We start from the raw sequence: 17382 nt of genomic DNA, 5'->3' as shown, positions 1-17382 counted from the left end.
CCATCAATAGAGCCCTAGCAGTCTCGTTCCTTTCCTCTCTAAATTATCCTTTTAGAAATGTGCATGCTGTATCAGGATAAACATGCTAAAAGCTGCTCGTTTCACTTAATTTTCCATCAGTTTTGGGGGTGTTTTCCCCTTCTCTCTACATAACCCTCTGAAGTGGAGTTGGTTGTGAGTAAATATATGAAGGAGATTAACATCTATACATCTATGAGTATGAAAAACAACTATGAAGTCTTGTATGGTTTTGGAGGAATCAGGAAAAAGATAAGACCATATAGTATGTCATTTGTTGAAACATAATAATTTCCTTTTTTTTTTCTATTCAGTTGGAAAGGTTATCGTACCCTTTGCATAAATATCTGCCTAAGAGCTACCTGATATGTGGAGGTAGTATAAAAAACAGCATTTGATTGGCAGGTTCATGTGAACAGAATCATATGTTTGAAAAGATCTCTGGGATCATCAAGTTCAACCATTAACATAAACTGCCAGATCCACCACTGAACCATGTCCTTAAGCACCACATCTACATGTCCTTTAAATCCCTCCAGGGCTGGTGACTTAGGAAAGAAAACCTTTTTCTAAAGCAAAAAAGCTTGAATTAACCAAAGTCTGTTAGAATGAGTTTGTTTTTTTTTTTTTAAAAGAAAGTGACTAAGTTATTATCATAACTTTACTAAGCCCAAAACATTTAAATCATATTTCCTCTGGGACCAAACAGTGAAATAATAAAGCCCCACAATTTTGCTTTAAGTATAAGAGAACTCATCTAAATTAATCCTTGAGTGTTTCTACCAATGTATTGATGAATAATTATGTCCTATAGAATAAAAGCAGGATGCCAAAGACTGGAAAGCACAGAAGCTTTGCTACCACTCCTCAAAGGTGCTTGAGCACCTTTTAATCTACAACAGCAACTCTGAAGAAAATAGGATGGAGTTCATGAAGGACTTGGAATACCAACATGACCCCTTCTGAAACGTAGCATTCATGAGCTGAAATGTTGGGAAGGTTACAAAGACACACAGACACGCATAAATAGATCACAAAGACACTTTACATCTGTGTCATAGAAAGGCTAATTTATAGTTCATGCTTAGACAATACTCTTTAAGGCATACAGTGTTCAAGTCTGCTAAAAAAACTTGCTATGAGAAATCTCAGGCATCAATCTGTACTGAGACCACTTTTCACAAGGGTAAAGTAAATGTTAAGAAAGAAAATGTTATTGATCACAGCTCTGGCAATGTGGGGGTTTGCTGTGCCTTTCTCAACCCCAGTAATCTTGCTCTAAAGGTATTACCATCAATATCTTATATTTTTCTTGTAATGGTCACAATCCGTTTCTGGTAATACCAGCAGGTACTGCTGACTCAGGCAGAGTTAACTGAGCTCCGCTCCTCACACTTGGCCAAGCCCTGAAGTACTACAATCAAATATTTTCTCCTCATAAACAATTCACAAGAAAAATAATTCTCACTGGTTTTGTCAGTTCCTGATTTACAAGCAAAGACTTGTCAAGGTTTGGGTCATTAAGTCAAGGGAAAGTGGAAAGAAGGAGGATTGTTCAGAGTTACATAATCTGATTAGATATTTATTTCCATTGCACATATATGTTATTATTATTTGTAATACTCCCATATAATTGCTACTTTTACCAATTCTTAAAAGGGCTTTTATTCATTTAACTTGTATTTTGTGTCCTTTTGTCAATTGGTGTCATTGTGATACCTTGTTCATTTCCATTCTGAAAAGACTAAGAAATCATGTGAGTTGCAGCTTAAAGGCGGTTTATTTAAATGTGCTTCCAAGAGAATGAATTCAAATCAATAGAAACATGTTTTTTTCAACTTAGGCTTCCTAGTTGTGAACTCCTAAATTAATCTCTCAATGACTGTCAGCTACAAATATCTCTCAGTTTACTATACATTTACAGTATAGATACAAATACAGTAATATTTAATTCTGTGAAGAAAATGAAACTAGTATAAAAAGAAAGATCTCTAAGTATAATGATCAGATTTTATGCATCCACTTGATGCATGAATATTTGATAATTCTCTGTAAGTGCAATAATGTCTGCATCTGAGAAATGTAGTGGCCTTTAAATCATGGTTTCTGCACAGGTGCAAAATCTGGTAAAATTGGAATAACAATAAAACCTCTGGTAGTTGTTACCTGACAACAAAATACTACTCGTCAGTGGCAATAGTCAAAATTTTACTGATACTAACACTGGATTTTTTTCTTCTGTATGAAAAGGTTGCAATATCCAGTTGGGTTGCCATGATTAATTAATCCATCACCTAGCTAATGAGGAATGGTAGCTGTATGTCACAGAATTTCAAGGATAACTTCAACTTCTCAAGGATCTCAAGCTGAAATTTTTCTACTGACAAGAGGTCTAATTGAATTTTAATGAGCTGAAAATCAAGTCTTTTTAGACTTCTTAATTTTCATAAGTAGCTTTCTTTGTGACAATCCTATTATAATTACATATAGTTCAAATGTTTCTACATCACATATGCCCCCCCCTCAAACAAATCTTCCCAAATCTATCACCTTACTTTTGAAATCACATTATCTCTATTGTGCCCTTAATGTTTGTTCTTGTTGGTCTTTTTTTTGCTAGATCTGCAGTGGGAAAGTTGGAAGCACTTCCAAGCATCCATGGCTCTGTTTCTGAGCCAATTTTAATTCCATATGGAGTGAATATTGAGACTGCCTTCTAAATTCTTCTTCTCTCCCAGCCAGTGCTCAGGAAAAAAAAAAAAAAAAAAAAAAAAAAAAAGAAACCTATGTGCCTGGGAGTTACTGCACAATCCCCAGCTTGGACTAAACAAATGACAGAATTCCCCTGTGCCCTACCATCCAGGTCGTCTATAGGTGCCAGGTAAAGTCTCTCTGTCTACTGCAATATTTCATGATAGGTAGTTACACCAGTACATCCCAAACTAAACTCAGCTAAATTAAGTGATTCTTTCTGTGATGGCACTGGCAATACCTGCAGCTAATAGCAGTTATTAACACTCCCATTTCTTTTTCAAAATAGAGACTTTTCTTTTTGTGCATGTCCTCAGTCAGTAATAGCAAGGCTTGTTCTCCTAGACATCCTTGCTGAAGCGCATGCAGTGTTTCGCACTCAGGCACAGCCTGCACTCCAGTCAAACACAAGCTGTGGTGCTGCATCACATCAAACACTCCCCAGGGCTACAGGCTGCACTTGGAGACAAGAAAAAATGTTTCTCCTACATTTCTGTGTTCATTGGACATGTTTGAAATTGTAGCAAATACAGCATTGCCACTCAGTATGAGCTGAGTAGGAGCAACCTTCTTGATGGAGTAATGCATTATTCACAAGGAGAATAACAGTGAGCTGGCTCTGTGCTGCTGAGTTAGTGCATTCCCATTCCAAGAACATTGTTTCAGTTTAACATCTCCCTTACCTTTAGTTTTACCACCATGGCCTTATAATTGGCACTTCTCAGTCGCTTAAAAAGAAAACCAGAATCACAGAAAACAAGCTAAAAGAGGCAGTGTGTGACAAGAAGAGTCTTGTGCAAGCACATCCTTCCTGGGACAGCAGCATCAGCTGGAGAGGAACAGTGATGACACCTGAGAGTAGAACTCAGCATCAGCTCACACCAAGGAGAGCTGGGTAAGCACCTGCTTTCAAAAATGCCATATTGAAACTCTCTGGTTGCATATGCAAACAGCACTGAAAATGCTGTTCTGGGGGTGAAGGAGAGGACTGAGTTCAAATCAAAGCTGTTATTTAGCTATGAGATACTGAAAAGATCAGTCAGCACTTACTTTGAGTAGTATCTCACTGATTTGGGGAATATTCAGAGCTCCTAATTTTAGAAACATGAAGACGCTAAGAAACATTTTACTCTTTTTAATGTTTGAACTTCAAATTCTCTAAGATCTGGCTTCTTCATTAGCTAAACAAGGACAGCCATTTTACTAGCACTGAAAAAATCAAGCAGTGTCAAATTAGTCCTTTCAGTTAAATGGACACCACTTCCCTCAAAGTCAACTACAACTACTTTTTTATAACTTCATGTTTAACTCTTGAGAGTGTCTAAGAAACCTCTTTCAAATAATTTCTTGAGTTTTTCAACCACTTTACAGGCAGGGCTGTCTTTATATTAGCAGCTAAACAAACACAAAGATATTTGGAGCTGAGAGAAACAGATGCTGCTCATGCACAGAAAACTCAGAATATCCAGGGTAGTTGCCTCCTTTTCATTATCATCAATTATGAACAGATTTAAAACTGTAGCTAAGTTTCATTCATCTGCATAGTCCTCTGGAGCTAGCACATTTCTTGTTTTTTAAGATGGGACTGCTCAGTGCCTCAGGTGTTTTTCTGGAGTACAGGTTTGTCTGGTTGGTTGGGTTTGTTTGATGATCAGCAGGTCTCACACTTGTAATCATTGCAAAGCAGAAGGAAATAATTCTTTTAGTAAAAGATCATGCAACTTTAAAGAGAAACTTAACCCCGTAAGTAATTTTTAAGGAGTAACAGCAGATTGTGACAAGACCACAGATGACAAAAAGTGTCTCTCAGGTTCTATATAACCTGATTAAATAAGAACTGTTTGTCTTCACCCACTCCCCAAAGCCCTTTAGGAGCTAAGACAACAGATGTTTGTCACTACAGCCAATCACATGCTGCAATTTCTCTCTGGTGAACATATTTTAGGAACAAGCTAATGAGGTGATCTGCAAGAAATACTTTTGGTCCCCTTTGGCTAATATTTCGTTACTGATGCCATTTACTCTCTATCATTAGGCAGAAACAACCTGTAATTACTTTATCCTCTATAAAGAAATAAAAAAAAAATTAAGAATGTTCTCTACAAATGTGTCTAAAAAGTCAGATTTGCACAAGTATCTCTAGTTCTTCATAACAACAAAATCAAGCAATCAGATATTCAAAATCATAATTTTCCCATAAAAATTTGAATTATTTCACTTTTTATATTTTGTTTCATCATAATGTGAGTTCTTCCCAACTTGGTTCTCTCCTCTGAACTATGCCTTCTGGAGCACGCCAAGTTTACCTATCAATCTCTGTAAAAATTACACTGATATTTCCAAGTTTTTTTGCCAGAAGAGTTTGTAACAGATTTACACTGTTCATTGGAAATTAAAATTTTTCTAAGGTTAGAAGCTCCTTTTTCAATTATTTCTAGTCATTGCATTAAAAAAAAAAAAACAAAGCAAATTATTTTATTTTATTGATTAGTGTCACCAGGATTCAAAATGCATTTTAATTGCACCATTGAAGACAGCTGCTATTTTGCATTTACTGGCTTAAACTAGACCCTTTCTCTTCTCCATAAGCCATAATTAATGAAAAATTATCTGAAATTTCTAAGCACTTTTGTCAAAGTGGAGCCCTTAAAGCTTTAGGAAGTATTAGAGACAATCTTTAACACCTATTAGTCATGGTGAGATCCTGTAAAAAAATACAACCAGGATAGCCTTTACCTAAGATAATTATTATTAAATTTGCTAACAGAATTCTAACAACATTACAGACTGTATGGAAAGACACTTCTAAAAACTTCACACAATTTCAGCTTTAATTAGGGTTTTCCTTTCTGTACTCATCATAGCAAAAAACGACAGAAAAACAAGAACTTAAGAAGGAAGACTAAGTGAATTTGTATTCTGGTGTGCTTTTTTTGCTAACGACTTACTGTGCATTTCTTTAATGAGATATTTTCACATTTAAATCTAGTCAGTTAAAAAGAGAATTAAAAGTAGCATCAAACATTACATGCACCCCTGGCTCATTCTGTCAAATTTTGTGATTTTACATACTTATTTTTTTCCAAATGTTTCTCCCTCCTTTGCTGCTGTGTGAAATAACCAGACATAAAACAGATGAACTGAAAAAGTCTTTCATTTATGATCTAGCTGTCATTTGTAACAGTGGTAGGGTAAAGACTTATTGGAAGAAAGTATAATGTTTATGTAAAAGCATTAATTTTAAGTTGGATATCAAATCATTTTCCATTTATCTGCAATGGGGTTAGAGAACACTCTTGAAAACAGAATAAAAAATTAATCTAAATGGGACAGTAACTGTGACACTATTGAGTGTGATGAACTGAGCTGCAGTTTTCAAAGAATCAGAGAATATTCTGAGTTGGAACGGTCCTGGAAGGGTCAATGAGTCCAACTCTTGAGTAAATAGCCAATACCAGGATAGAACCTTTTTCTTGAAAGAGAGTAAGCAAAAAAAAATTGGCTTCACATATATACTGTAAAGTCCAGTGAGGTCAGACACAATGAATTTGCAAAGTCCAGGGGTCAAGATGAGAGACAGGTAATGGCAACACCACCACACCCAGAGACCAAGTGATGTTGTAAATCAAACCCGGGGAAGCACCAGCCTTTAGGAGAGCAAAGAACGGCTGAACCAACAGGCAAACCATAAAATCACCACTGGAAAGTTTAGGTCCTATCAACATTTCCCCTTACTCATGTTTTCCCTCAATTTTTATTTTTTTTTACTGGGGTTTTTGGTTTAATGTCATATAAAATTATTATGTTAAAAAATGGTAGATTAACTGAATTAATTTAAATGTTCCCCTGTTTGGAGCCTGCTGCTCTGCTGGTAACTGGAGGGGCACAAAACATCATAGAATCAGTTTGTGTGGCTAGAAACAAAATTCCTAAAAATCACTCAGCCACTTCCACATGACAATACCCCAAGATGTGACTCAGAAACATGACAGTCATGACACAGCAAACTCCAGTTTGTGAAACAGCAATTTGGGTTAGTCACAGCTCTGTAAATAAAAATATTTTAAGTCAGACCTTTAAGATCTGTCCTGGACTAAGAAATCCCGAAAGGAAATAAATTGTCACTAATGATCAATTGCTATTGCAGAGATACTAAAGACCTCTAAAATATTTAGATTGTCCCTTGCTTCCTGTGCACTGCACAGCTCAGTGGGTGTCATTGTGTGCTATGCAGCAGTAGGGAACATGAACAAATGGCTTCCATGTAATGAAATCAGTTGTTTAAACTAAAGCAAATGATGATGTTACATGAAATAAATGGGATAGATTGACTGATTGATTTATTGAGGAAATGATGAGATATTAACTGCTTATACTACAAAGACATTTTAACACAGTTCGTAAGATTGCCAATTAAAAACACATTTGCAAAGCAAAAGAAAGGGAATAAGAAGTGAGTACCTCCTGAAAAAGGAAATTTATCAAGCAAAATTGAAATCGATTAACAATTAGTAATACTCTAGGACTTAATAAACTTGTGCTTAGGATGATGGAAATAGTCAACACAGTTTCCATAAATTTAAATTCTGGCCTTGGGCAGACACCCTAAAGTGAATAAGGTTTCACAAGTCACCTACTTTTATCATATCTAAAACTACATCTGTACCCTTCCATCAAATACTCGATAGACTGCACAACAGCCAAGAAAGTAACATGAATTTATAATAAATGGTTTAAGCCAAGTTAGATTTAAATACTTCTAATATGCAAGAATGAAAATAATCTTAATTTAACTTCATTAATTTATTAAGTCCTAAAATATATCTCTGGACCCTTATAAGCTATCAATTTCTAAACCTAAATAAAAGGGCTAGAGTTATTTTTAATCATAAAGTTTTGGTTCATCCTCTGCCATTATTTACAAGGTTCTCTCTTAAAATGTTTCAAGTATAACAGTCATCCAGTTTGATATAAAATGAAATAAGACCTTTGAATTTATTAATGTAATCTATTTACTATTTTAACTACTTATGTAATAGTTGTAAAATTATTTTTCAGCATGTTTTTCACTTTTTCCTAGTTCATTCCAAACCTTTTCACATAATAATATTCCTGCGTCTTAATTCCCCTCTACATGCATATGAAGATCATATCTTTGATCATTCATTTCCTTTGAATGTTACTGTCATTAAATGCACAATAAAGTCAATAGTAACTGAACTCTTAACTGCAGGTACTTTGCATCTTTGCACTTTTTCTAACACAGTATGGACTCCAGTAAATATTACTTTCATGTTTTTCACATTTTTGGATGAAATCTAAAGGGAACTCAGCCTTAGTGGCACAACTGAGTGTATACCCATAGTAAAGATTTATGTTGTCTTATAAAATTGCCTTCTTGATCCATGGAACATCACTGTATCCTCTCCACAGCAGCTTAGGGACTTTACTCTTTTCTTACAGTCAAAGAGTGGACTGAGTAGGGTGAAAGAACAAAACAGAAATTTATACTTTAAGTACTTCATCATATGAGTTATTGCAAAACAAGGGACAGAGTAGGCAGAGTAGTACAATAAGTTACTCCTGAATCGTAGAATCATTTAGGTTGGAAAACCCTCTAAGGTCAAGCTGTTAACCAAGCACTGCCATGTTCACCAACTAACCTCGTCCCCAAGTGCCAATTTTACATTTCTTTTGAACACTTACAAGGATGGTGATGCCACCATTTCCCTGGGCAGCTGTACCAACACCTCACAACCCTTTCCATGAGTAAATTTTTTTAAAATATCCAACCTAAAATTATGCAGCTATTTTTATTCAAAATTATGGCAAGTGAACATCCATTCTTAAAATGCTGGCTAATATCAGATACCGGACAAATCTCTCATTAGGGATATACTCAGTGTTGTTATCTGCAGTGACTTACATGAGCTTATCTGAAATAAAATTGTACTGTTACCAACAAGGTTTACTAATATTTACTAACCTTTCAATTTGTTTGTAGTTGAGGAAATAAATAGGAAAGAGGGATGTCTCAGATCTAGAAAGCTGGGAATCAAGGTACACTAGTCTATTTTCAACTGGTTCCAAAGCTTTTAATAATATCTTCCTTGAGGAAATGTTTTTTTGACAGCCCAGGTCTAATACTGTTGCCAGTGGGCACAGCCTCTCCCCAGCTATAATGCCAGTGCAAGTCTGGGCTGATAAATGTGTGGGTCCTTCTGGTGCCTGGCTGCCGTGAGATTAAAGCAATATTCCTACTATAGCAAGATGTTTACGCCCTCTGGCAACTTTCCTTTTAGTTGCTGAATTTTCAGAATAATTGCTATATAAACCAAACACTTTGCTTATTTATATGCTCATATTTAATGACATAGTGTTGCAGTAACTTCTGAAATTATGATGGATGATGTTTTTAATATCTATTCCTGCCTATTTCCATTATATATGTACTTGATAGAATCAGGCAAAGTTATATTATTTCATATATATTCAGAAATAATGTTTTTTCAAAAAATGAAAGCTGAGGAAAAAAACTCATCTATAAACTGTTCCAAAAGCCTTCTTAATTAAATTTTTAACTGAAAATGATGTAATAGTCAAGCCATCACAAGAAGGTAAATTATATTTATTTTTTCCTATGACAAAACGTTTGGGATTGCAACTCTAGTATTTGAAACATTTTACAAATTTTATGCATATTTCTGAGCATTTTCAGTTCCTCTAGAGGGTTTAGAATTTTGTTTTTCTTTTACTACCTTTTCTAGCTCTCTATAATTCAGCCTTGATGCAGACCAACCAAAAGGAGGTGGAACAGTAGGTCCCCTACATGAGCTGCCCAAATCTGTAACTGCTCAGCTTAGGCAACCACCTTGGATGCCATAAGGGCTGCCCATAATATTTTGATACAAATACTGTAAAAAATTTTCATTGATCAGCTACTAATTGATATTTGGAGTTATTATATAGCTGTCTGAAACAAATTTAAGATATATTGAGGCAAGTATCACTTTATTCTTCTTTAAACATTCACTTTTGGGGTTTAATGAAGGTTATAGGAAAACTTTAATAAAAGAAAAAATATTTCTTTAAATTATTGATCTAAACTATCATAAACTAAATGCCAAATAATACATAAATTCTAATTTAAACCTACTTTCACTTCCATGCAGAATGCAGTCTAATGAATAAGTAACAGACTGTTCTCCACAGAGCAATATACCCTTATCACAAAGCTGAGGTGTATTTCCTCCCTTATTTTCGGCCCAAAATACGATCACAAAAAGATGTAAATAACTTATAACACCTTAGTCCTTTTCAAGTTCAAGGCACTTAATATGCTGAATTTTAGACTGCTTTTTTATATTCTGCCTGTTCCTGCCTTACTTACTGTACATTAAGGTATTAAAACTGCCTGCTCCAATTTCCCCTCTTCTCTGGAAGATATGACACAGAGATGAAAAAACTACCTTTTGTCTTGAAAAGCTAAATAGATCATAAAAAAAGTGGAAGTTAATAGTGCCTTACCAGTTTACATCATGCAGCCACTGAAATTATACCAAAATAAGAGTGAGTGACACAGCACAAGTCCTGACAGATTTTTTCCAGAAAAACTACAACTGCTATTCCTCATATTTTGAGCTTCTATTAGAATACCCTGATAGAAAAGAAATTCTATTAAATTAACCTTTTATGTTATTAATAACATTTAAAAAACCAAAACAAAACAGAAAAACAACTGAAAGGTTATTTAACACAGTGAGAGCGTAGATTTTTAAATTTCATTCTGCGTAAATTTAGTAATCTTGACTGAACCAACCTCCATTCTCATAGATTTTAATGCTTAAAATTGAATCCTGGCAATACTTTTACGTGTAATTCTTGTTGTCTTGGAAAAATGAGGAAGAACAGATTTGGATCTCTGTGACTAAAGTACTAGATGGCATATCTCTATTTGTAGGTGGAATTTGAGGTTGCAATATGTAATCCTAGAGATTGTTGCATCACAGATAACATAATCTGTGGGGAAAAAAAAACCAAACCAGTTTTTGCATAGGTTTTTTGGGTTGGAAGAGACCTTGAAGATCAATACACACACAAAGAGGAGACTACTTTCCAGATAGTTTGGGACGAATGACATTTGCCACCACAGACCAGGAAACGCTACTACGTGTCCTCAGGCCTTCTGCTAATAGGAAGCCATGAAAACCAACCTCTGAGCTACCAGAGTTTGTACATAGTCAAAAGGCTGATTTTGTTCACTCTCACAGACCTCAGAAGAAATACTGAGCCGTAAGTAAAACCAAAGGTAAATTAAATTACTTCGGATCTGAAAAAAAGCACTTGAAAAAGCACTTCATTGCACTAAATAAATTCACATACCAGCCTGTATCAGCTGGAACAGATTCCACAAGGAAACAGCCCAAAGCCCAGATAACAGAGGACTATTCCATGGAATTGGCATCACGGAATCAGACTTTGAGTCGCTAAATGCAGCATTAGTCCAACCCCACACGCTGGGATCTGCTGAGCTGCATCACCAAAGAGCTGCACCAGAGAGAAGGGGCACACTGAGTTCCTCTTCAAGCTTAAGAAGTAGTTTCACAGTTTTTTTCTCAGAACTTTTGCCATTAATGGTAAACTGAGCCTATTCCCCCTCGACTGCTCAGCAAAGCCTTGGCAAGGCTCAATGGCAGCTGGTGCCTTGAGGCTGGGGGAATCTCCTGCCGTTTCTGGAGAGCTGCTGACAGCAGCACAGCTGATTTTATGTGAGATATTGCATTCCTTTTATGCTAACATGGAAATCAAACACTGCAAGACAGAATAATCAAGCCATGTCCCTAAGTTAGACACTCAGTTAATTACCCTTTTCCACAGAGGTGGTGCCTCAGATACCTCTGTAAAGCTAGAGAACATAAGCAATAATTTGAAACAAGTGACTATTTGAAATATACTTATTTTAGATGTCAATTGGTGGGAAATTTACTAAATAATTGGCAGGGGTTTTTTTTTTCAGACTGAGAAGATTATTACTTAGTGAAACAGTTCTCCTATACTGATAATAAAGCGGGGGAAAGTTCCACTTAGGAAACTTGGAACATTTTCCTACAAGGTCATTTTGACCCCATGTCAGTAGTTATGGCAACATGTTCCAGAATTATCTCTCACATAACATGGAACAATCAAAATAAGTCATTTTTCTCACTGCAAAAGCAAAATAGAAGTCAGTTCCTGGTATGCATTCCACAAACTGCTTATCTGGATGACCTGATAGGGAGAATTTCCTTTTAATTGGCAAGCAAGAAATGCTAATGTGACATAAGATAAAAATCTGCCCCTCCCAGACTGTACACTGACATATACATATAAATATATATTTAGCCTACTCTAGAGTCAGCTTAAAAGGTGAGTGACTCTAATAAAAGACTAATATGGTCCCTGTGTCATACGAAGGACAAAATGTAGCAGGAGGAGTAAAAATGAGTACAGTAATCAAGGTGATTATATATACAACTGTTTTGCATTCAATCTTTTTTTTCCTGCCTTATAATGCACTTGCTCAGTCATGATGTCTTCCTGTGCTAAGCCCTACTTCAGAAAATTACAAGAGCAGTAAGAAGAATAATCAAGGAATCTACCTTGCAGACATAGTACAAACTTTTTGTACAAAGTTGCCATACAGTGAGAAATTGAATAAATCATTATACTGATAAAATAGAAGTTCATTAATTGTTTAGACAATTGTTTGGGCTTTTGAACTACAAGAGAAATTAGAAGAGAAGAGATATTAGATCTCAATATATTTCACCAATTAAAGTGAAAAGGCACAGTTCACACCACTGGACTTCCAGTTGATGATTTATTGCATGTTACTTGTGATGACTTGAAGGAGTTATTTTGGATGGAAACATTTATGTACAAGACAAGTAAAAAATTATCCATCTTGTCTGCCTACAATCCCTTTAACTTCTGCATGAAGACAGAGAGAGTACTTTGCTGTGACTACTCTTGCAGAGAACTGTAATAACAAATCTCCCCAACTACTTGGATCAATACCACAAACTTTGGTCAGAATTTCCAGTGGGAACACATTTACCTCTCTGGGTATTTAGTGAATTAAATGCCCCATGAAATAAGACCCAAGTCATAGCCAAACATCAACAAAAGTTGAATAAATTTAGCAGTGTTTTGTTAACTGGATTCTATCAAAACAGCCTGGATTAAGGTGGTTAAAGTAAGCATTATTTTGTTATTTGTTATTTTAGTACTTTGAAAAAGTAAATAGAGTGATAGGAGTTGAACACAAGCTCAGCTTTCATAATGTTCTTCAAAGCCCACTTATTAAAGAATAAATTTTCACATAGCAAAATCCATCAATTAGTCAGTGTAAACACCTATATCCTGCTTTTGTAAGGATTTTTCATTCATCCTCTGCTGAGCATCCAACAGACATAACAGAATATACATGATAAAACATACAGTAAAAGGGAAAAATTCAAATATCTTAATGTTTGTGAAAGAAATTTGGTGAAATCTGCAAGGAAAAATACATGGAAGCAACTGAACTGTCATGATCATGACCATATGTTAAAAATGTGCAACACATGGAGAGATGAAAAAACAAAAACAAAGGCTAAACTTATCTCCCCTGATTCTGAGGAGTGACACATTATCACTAACAAAGTAGTAATGGATTTACAACAATGGCAAACAAAAAATTCCTCTGATATCAATAAGAAAATAATAGAACAAAGACAAATTATTATTCCTGTTCTTATGTAACTTGACTATTCCTTTTTAATATTGCCTGAAGACTTTCTGATGTCTAGGACATGGCATTCTGTATTTTGCAGTGAATTTAATTGAGCATAATATGCAGAAAATATTCTAAGACAACTACAGAAACACATTTCCATTTCCTTTACTGAACTTCTTTTGGAAATAAAAGCTCTCCACAGAGTTCTCTGCTAGAGAAACCCCAATGAAAGAGTTTCAGAAAATCTTAAGAAATGTCCATTCTTAAACACGTTTTGAAAGAGCCCAACAGATGGTTGTAGGAACTTTCTTGGCAATGGGTCTAATTATGGAGAGTTTATTACCAGGAAAAGCAGATACAGAAAGGATGGTCAATAATCTTTTCTTTAACACATCCTGAAAGGTGTTTTCATCTTACACTGCTAGACAGCAACTACTATGCAGAAATAAAGGTAAGAATCTAACTATTACGAGCAACAGAATTTCTGTGCAAATCATGGATTTCCAAACAAGTGAAGTGATTACAAAAAAGATGTTTGCTATGTGGCAGTGGTGTGTGTGTCACATGAGCACTGGTTCAAGCATGCAGGAGGAACAGTAGCACTGGAAAGGAAGACAACATGATGCCAAGAATACAACTGCTATTTTTGCAGTGTATTTGCACTCTCTGTCTCAACGAGTCTTTTGTCGTCCCGCGAAGGAGACGCAGTCTCCAGATCGATCATGCAGCAGTGCATACTTGGCTCAAAGTGTGTCAGTTCCTATTTGTTCACAACTCAGCTAGCAGCTCTTGTCACAGACCCTTCCAAGGGGAAGAATCAATACAGATGGATGCTGAAAAGAGCAAGTCAGTCTGGGTGGGCCATAGTGGCCACGCACAGCCCTGTGTGACTACAGGAGATATGGTTTGAGCACCAGCTCTTTCTTGGGTTTATCTCCTACATGGGGTGCTGGAAGGATAGAATTATAACCAACAAAGAATAATCAAGAATAACCAAATGGAGACTTTACTGTTTCGGGATGTGGGAAATGGTATTTGATCATTTCTACAGCACCAAAGACCAGTAAATTAATATATTTGGATTTTTCTAGATATTTTTAGTTTTGTATTTCAGCTCCAAATACTTTAAAATTGTGCTGATTTAATTTCATCAATTATTTCTTTCTCTGATATTTCAAAATTACATCAGATTTCAGTGTAAATTGTTTTGGCATAATTGAGCACTTTACTTCTTTCAGTACATACCATAATCCATATAATTATTGTGTGTGACCTTACAGAGGCAGAAGGCAGCAATTTTTAGTCCCCTCAACCCATTCCAGCAGCTCACTCACACTGTAGTGTTCCAAAACTATGAAATTTAAGATAGTCTCCAGGTTACCCTTCAGTATCTATGGTAGCTACTAATGTTCTCTTGAAATTGTGCTGCTCCACAGAGTTTCTTGTCCTCATACAGCTAAAGATGACACTCTTATCATCTCTCTTGCAATTCTCATTTATTGTAAATCTCCCTTCTGGGGTCACCAACTGAAAATAACACATTTGATGGCAATTTCACGACTGCAAGATTTTGGGGAAAATTTGAAAATGGAAATCTCTATTTATCCAAAACATTGATGTTGCATGAATCCTGAATTCAAGTATTCCAATTTTTTTAAAATAACAGTCCTGATTCAAAGTCCATCTCATACATTTTAAGACTAAATTCACTATTTTTAAAGTCTCACAGCACAAATATTTTTATCTACACATAAATAAATATGAACCCCTGTCAGAAAAATATGGTCTGGATGCAGTTGTTTGGCCTAGGACTACTTTAGCAGCTAAAATTATAAAGTAATATTTGTTTTACAAAATGGATATATAGATATAAGTGTCCATACTTTACTAGACATACATATGACAACCTGATAGGTTATTGCTGGTGTGGCACATCCCCCACAACCCATTCACTTCTCATCTACCCTTTCTCAGTATATTTGTTGATACACATGTTGCATCTAGATTTCTCATTTTTTCTTTAAAACATAATTGCAAAGCTGAGGAAAAGAAATAAAAAATAATAGCAAAGCTCCAAATGCAGCAATTCAATGCCTAGCAACCTGTGAGAGACTGAAGGAAAAAATCATAAATTATCTGCAAGAGGCAGTTGGAACAAGGGTTTGGGGTAAACAGACACACAAACAACACGTCAGCCATGATAAAGAGTGTAAATTTGAACAGATGTCACTTCCAGAGCAGCAGCAGGCAGATTAAACTGAATTGGCTTTGGATGAATTCCAAGGAAGAGTGAGAAAATATGATGCTTTCGCCCTGAGCACTTACAGAAATATAGTCTCCAGAACCTCTTTTCTTTAGTAATCATAATTGAACTGGGCTAAAAATAGGAAGAGTCTTCAAGAAAGGCAGTTTAAAATAAACTCATTCATTGCACATACATATTGTTCTGTAAATGTTTCATTCTCAGGTGAAAAAAAAACAAAAATCCCTGTCTGCTATAAAAAAAAAGGACTAAATGAGGAGCCTTCAAGTTATGATAGTTTACAGCAGCAGAAATGTCACCAACATACTACTTCTGCTTAATGAATCCAGGTCAATACTCTGAAACAGAACATAATGTTGCAATCTTCAAATTAAATCACACTCATTATAAATTTTTGCTCTATCCATTGTTTCTTGAATAATTCTGATTACCCATGCTTTGTGCATGTATGTTTTAAATCACAGCTCATTCTTACTTGCGTATTTCAGTTTATCATATATGCCATACACCAGCAGGAATGGCAAGAATACAGAGCTCTGAATACCTGAGTCAATGAATAAAAGAAACTTCTAATTGGATATCTCCTAAAAACATTCTAATTAAGCTTCATCCTCTCATTCTGGTCATTTACATCCTTGTTACATTTTCCAAAGCCCTAAGGACGGACCAATTACGTCTCCATCTGTAGAACATAAGATTGTCTGTTGGGTTTTGTTTTGCTTGTGATGTTTCTCTTCCCCTGAAACTGCAATGTCTTGGCTTTGAAAATGCTAAACAATGAAACAAAACTTTATTCCAGTGGCCACAATTTTAATAAGGACATCCTCAGAAGAGTTCTCACTTATTTCATTTAGAAGTGTACATTTATCCTATGAATTTCAAATCATAACACTAGTAGAAATAAATGCCATTAATGTCACCTCTCCGTGTTTCCACACTCAATAATTGAGAAAATTGCATCAAATCTCCATAAATAATTGATTCATCATAATCAGCAGTATTATTACCTTTCACTGTTAGACACTAAAAAGAAAAACAACATTGTGAGAAGTAGCAAAATAAAGAAATACATTGCGGAAGTAGTTTATTACCTGAATTTCCAGTTATTATCACTGAAATTGACTCCACCATGTGATCTTTAGAGACTTGAAAAGACCTGCTTTCAGTATGGCCCACAGAACAGCACAATTATTTTCATGGAGGCAAAATGACAAATCATTACTTCTCAAATTAATTAATATCAGCTCTCCTAGTTAATACTAAGCTCCATGTGGAAGAGATAAAAATCACACACTTTGTTTAATATTCACAACAGATGCCATCTCCCCACATTTGAATAGAATGTTCGTATTTGTAAGTCAGTATTTCAAGCTGAAACATTGCAGGTTTTTTTAAGTCAATAATAAAAGCCTACAAAATTAAAATGCACTACTTGTGTGAAACACAACAAAATCATTGTTTGTTTATCTTTAAGGTGATAATAAAAAAGATTAATGATACTGCTGAATAATGAAACAATCTGCCACAAGGCAAGTTGCAGAATTTAGAGTGAAGCTTTAGCAAAATTACTAAGGAAAGCTTCAGTTTTCTCCTG

Source organism: Catharus ustulatus, chromosome 14, assembly GCF_009819885.2.
Source record: "Catharus ustulatus isolate bCatUst1 chromosome 14, bCatUst1.pri.v2, whole genome shotgun sequence".
NCBI lineage: Eukaryota > Metazoa > Chordata > Aves > Passeriformes > Turdidae > Catharus > Catharus ustulatus.
Note: the sequence above shows the minus strand (reverse complement) of the source record.